Genomic DNA, 5,678 nt, shown 5'->3' with positions numbered 1-5,678 from the left:
TTCGCCATTGTGATCAACGACGTAAATGTCATTATTACCAAAATAAAATACTCCGTGGCAAGTATAGCTGATGGCTGGGATCTCATTTTCGAGAGAAGGGAGTACAATGCAAGTGCGGATCTAGTTGCTAGATGGGTTGCGTCTAATGCTCACAATTCTGTCTCGGGTTTGTTTTGGTGGAATGACCCCCCATCTTTGGTCATTAGTACTTTATGTAAAGACAATGTGTATGGAGGCTCACCTCCTATCCCCCCTCCTTATCCCCCTTGAACTTTGTACTCGACTTTTTTCTTTTATCTAGTACCATTTTCGGCAAAAAAAAATATTGTTTAAAGTCTTTTAGATAACTAGAAAAGTTATCGCTCTGCAACTATTGAGGTTGGGAATAAACGATATACTCTCTCATTCTCGGTCATTTTTTTACAGTAGATTTTGACATAATTATTAAAGAAATGGGAGGAGACCACTCAATAAAACACCCCCAATATAAAAAAAGATAAATAAATAAATGAGATACCCTAAAATGAAAATGGTAAACAAATGAGACGATTTAGGATCGAAAATTTGAGATTCATGTAGGTCATCAAACATTAAAGGGTTTTATAAAAGTTACTTTGAAAAACGGCTTATTTAAAAATTAATCTGACATTTTTAAGTTAAATAAATAAATAAATGAGATACCCTAAAATGGAAATGATAAACAAATGATCACCATAGGAGTATGTTGACCAATCTAAATATGTTTACTATCCAGAATTTGTTCAATGTGGTATGCTATTGAGGTGTGAGCTGTTATAGACTTACAGCAATTAAATTTGGAAAAGGAAATATATTTTAAATCTATGATAAATTGAACACAATGATTCTAGGTTTTGCCATTAATAAACCAAGACTTTGTGAGCATAACCATTATGTTGTTTCCGTTTTAATCATCAATCTAATTTTAATTAAAACAGCTATCACAAAAAAAAATTAAAAAAAGATACACAATTGATTGGGACATAAGTAGATGAAATACTTGAATGAAAAGAGAAAGGGAATTGTGAATTTTAATGTCTCTGATGAAGAATGTCAATGCTATTTATACAATTTACGGAAAATTCACGTGTTACTCCCGAGTTTTGCCACTTTACACGTTATTCCCCTCTTTTTAGAAAACTTTGAATGATCATAACAAGTGTTTACGAAGTTTTAGTGAATTTCAGGGATATTAAGTGAATTTTCCGAACATTTAATAGTTTCTATTACAATATATGAAACTTCTCTAGAACGAGTGTTTCGTCTGCAATATTATGAATAACTTCGTTCTTAATTATACAGTAATCCCACATATTGTGTGTTTCTATTAACAACTCTAACACCACCCAAAGAATATCTCAATCTTCTGACACCATACTCCCACATCGGATAATTATAACATATAAAACATGTTTTTAAATATGGATCCCACATCGGATAATTATAACATATAAAACATGTTTTTAAATATGAATCTTACGAATTCAATTGACCAACTACTATAGTTGGTTAGCCTTATAAATTTCATTGATAATGATGATTACCTACTGAGTAGAGGATCAAAGAACGCCTAATTCAACAAGGGGCTCCTATCCGTAAGACGCAGCAGCATGCACCTTAGCCATCTTACATAGATGGACTATTTTGTTCGTGCTAAGAAATGACCAGCATGATATCATCATATTATCATTACATACAAAATATCGAGTATTTCACATTTCCACATAATTTCTAATCAGACCCAATTGGGCTCATTTGGTTCGCTTTTCGCTGTGGATAGAAGTAGTCTAGGGCAAAAACAGCATGGTAAGGGGATCATCCAAAATGGTGATGATGGTTGATATGATGCTTGCTTTCGAATGGGATTTTGGGTAATTTGATTGATGCTAAGGAATAGGTCTTCTTGTTTAGATTCTCTTCGAAGCGTGATAAAGCGAAGGTCGTGGAGGGGTAACCTTGGCATTTTGATAAATTTATTTGGAGTTTCAATGAACCAAATATTGCGGATAATTTATTAGATGTAACTCTTTTTTCATGTTCCCTTATAGTCTCGTGTATATATATATATATATATATATATATATATATATATATATATATATATATATATATATATATATATATATATATAGGCGGGATCTCGTGAGTTTGATTCTTATGGTGAGTTGTGAGTTTGGAAAATCTGGACCATTGAAATTAGAGAAAATGGACGGCTGGAATCAAAACAAAGTCAGCTCATTAAAAAAAAGTCATCTTCTCAACTTCCCGTCATTTACACTTGCACAATTACTATCTCTCTCCAGAAATTTTATCCCCCCTTTTTCTCTTGCTAATTTCCTTAAACAGTGCATTAATTTTGCACATTTGCTTTCTTAATGATTCTGAAAAATCAATTCCGCCTGAGTGTTAAAATAATCAAAAAATCAATTCCGTCTGAGTCTTAAAATAATCAAAACATGTTCGATTCTTTTATTTCAACAAAATCATGATGTTGATCGATGAATGAAGATGGAGAAGAGCAATTGAAGGTAAGCGAGAGATTGCATAAGCAGAAGACTTCAATAGCCGAATCGAAATCAAGGACGGAATGAAGAAACTTGAGAAGACGACGCAGACCGCGAACTCGAAGAAAGGAGAACTCAGCGCACGCATCTCTGATTCCGGATCCGAGAGCAAGGATGACTTCTCTGTAAGTTTTGCGCTGAGTTTATGTGTCAAGCTCTTCCACCACCGCCTCCGTAGACGACGGATTTGGCTGTGTTTGTGATTCAAAGTTTTCCGTCCCCGGCGACGTTGGCTGATCGTAGGTCTTGGGATTCATTTAGTTGCGTCTCAGGTTGTTCGGGGGATTAGAAAGTAAGTATGGGTTTTTTGAGATGGAAATATTCATCTAACACTCTCAACTACAAACAAACACATACATACCAAAGCAATTCAACATTCATATAATGAAGTTCTTGAAGTTTTATTAAGCTAATGCTCTCCGAATACGATTTCAGATTGCTGATCGTCACACTCGAGAGAAGAAGGCATACACAAGAATGTTCCAGTAAACATGGTACGTCAGACGTGTTTGTCACCCTTCGTCTAATTCTAGTCCTTGTATTGTAGAAATAGAAACAACCATTTATAATTGAATGAGGAGTACTAACTATACAAGATCAATGCCGGCACTTGATGATTGCTGGCCTCACGAAAGAAAGGTACAATTAAGGCTCTTAAATTAACGAAACTAATGAAGGGTTTATTCACCTTGGAACTGAATATAATTCATCTCGTACAAACTGTATATTTCAGGTTTTTGGCAGGAGTAGTTTTCTCGGACTGGGATGGGCAAAGATCTGATAATTTTCAATCTTGTATAGATGATGAAAAATACATAAAACTTCAAGTGTTTTTAAAAAGATGCATGGCCTGTATACTCACTCTTGTACATTGTATACTCACTCCTGTACATTGTTTCCTGCACCATCTTGTCTGATGTCCTAATAGCCAATAGGATTATTCTTATGTTCACTACTTTCAAAGTAGCATAATGAGAAATTTAGAAAAATGTAAGAATAACACCACAATAACAGTACAATAACATAAGAATAGCACTACAATAACACCAGAATAACAGTATAATAACACCAGAATAACAGCACAATAACACGTGGTAAAAAAGAGTGGAAAATGAAAGTAGTAAAAAAAATCAAAGTGACACCAAAATAACATCACAATAACAGCAGAATAACAGTAGAATAACAGCACAATAACACGTAGTAAAAAAAAGAAAAAAAATCAAAGTCGTAAAAAAATTCACACTAACAGCAGAATAATATCACAATAACAGCGGAATAACAATAACAGCACAATAACATATGGTAAAAAAAAAAAGAGAAAAAAAAATCAAAATCGTAAAAAAAATCAAAGTAACAGCAGAATAACAGCGGAATAACAATAACAGCACAATAACATGTGGTAAAAAAAAAAGAAAAAAATCAAAGTCGTAAAAAAAATCCAGGTAAAAAAAGCACAAAGCATAATAACACGAGTTAAAAAAAAAATAAGAGTAAAAAAAATTTCAAGTAAAAAAAAATCCGGTACAAAAAGAAAAAGAAAAAAAGGTAACATAATGAGTAAATTAAAGAAAAACATAAGAGAAAACAAAAATCAAAGTGGTAAAAAAAAGCATAATAACACGAGGTAAAAAAAAAAGAGAAAAAAAAATTAAAGTAAAAAAAAAGTAACATTAGAAAAAAGAGAAAATAAGTAAATGACAATGGTTTTATATGACATGTAAGATTTGATCTTGACCACTCATCTCTAATATAATCTAGTGGCTGAGATTCCCCCAACTCACAACTCACCATAAGAACCAAAATCACAAAATCCAATCTCTATATATATATATATATGATTTACCTAATAGTGGGAGTACGAAGGAGTCGAATGTCCGTAGAATTGGAGATCAGCTAGCTAGGGAGAGGGTTCGGAGAAAGAGGTATAATATTGTCTTTGATGGAAAAAGTAGCAATTGCATCGCCACACTATTGGCCGACCTCTTCTCAAACACGGTCTTCAAGCGGGATGAGTCCTTCAAATTAATAAAATCATGTATCCATATTCGGTGGCATGATTTTATCATGTTAGTAACATACTAGTGTAGATCTCGCGCAATGCATACGCGGTATATAGAGTTTTATTTTTTTAAAGTAGTAAGTATGTGTTAAGTCATTCTTTACATTAATAATTATCGCATTACTGAAAAATTTAGCAACTTATAATTTATAGTTTAATATTAATTTTATTTTATTTTAATGAAAAAATCATAATTATGAATTGAATTAAAAGATTAGAGTTTAATTATATGAATATATTTATTGAAAAGATAATAATAATGTAATAAAAAAATATTTTAGTTATTATCCCCTAGTAGTAAGGGGATGAGAATACTACCTTATTTCTCAATACGAAGTCTTCCTTGCACTCTTATAAAAGTGAAGATTCCAAAAAAGTGAAACTAATACGACATCATTATTGAAGCATTAATTGTGGACATGCCGGAGTGGTTATCGGGGTTCAAATCCTGCCGTCCACGAATTTATTATTTACTATTTTTCAAATTTTTTCCTTCAAAAAGATCTAAGCCTTTGTATGATTTCCAATGTGGGACGTATTGGAGCTTTTAACGATTATGGTGGTGGTCTTTACCCAAAGATATATACAAAGTCAGAAGTTACAATATTAGTATTATTATCCATACGACGCTTCCGCATATACGGAGTACTTGATTTAATCACTTTCGACATCAACTACCAATAATTCTCCGTATTTTTTTTATCATAAAAGGAGAAAAGTTTATTGTTAATGCAATGCTATATGCCTGGTGAGTTGCACATTTACTTGTTGGACAAATAGTTTACATTTAATCGTTCAGTGAGTTTCACAATTGGTTGTACGACAAATAGTTTACATGTAATATGCGCCTAGCTTCCCACATTAGATAGTTTATAAACTTCAGTTTATAATTAATAGACATTGTGAAATTTAAACAACTTTTTACAATGGATGCATAGAAAATATCAATGAGATTTTTTAAGCTCGACAAATTATTGTTTAAGGTAGTCAAATAATATTAAATGTAAAAGATTTATCTTAAATATTCAAGTGAGATT

The 5,678-nt window shown here is 32.2% G+C and overlaps 1 long non-coding RNA gene across 1 annotated transcript; it reads left to right on the top strand.

The window, feature by feature from the left end:
• The first annotated feature begins 2,265 nt into the window (after positions 1 to 2,265).
• Positions 2,266 to 3,435, top strand: LOC141602611 (uncharacterized). The gene is made up of 2 exons (XR_012524561.1): positions 2,266 to 3,221; positions 3,316 to 3,435. It is a non-coding gene; the product is annotated as an uncharacterized LOC141602611 (long non-coding RNA).
• The last annotated feature ends 2,243 nt before the right edge of the window (positions 3,436 to 5,678 follow it).

The sequence above is a fragment of the Silene latifolia genome, chromosome 9, assembly GCF_048544455.1.
Source record: "Silene latifolia isolate original U9 population chromosome 9, ASM4854445v1, whole genome shotgun sequence".
In the NCBI taxonomy this organism is placed as follows: Eukaryota; Viridiplantae; Streptophyta; class Magnoliopsida; order Caryophyllales; family Caryophyllaceae; genus Silene; species Silene latifolia.
This window is presented reverse-complemented; position numbering and strand designations above follow the sequence as displayed.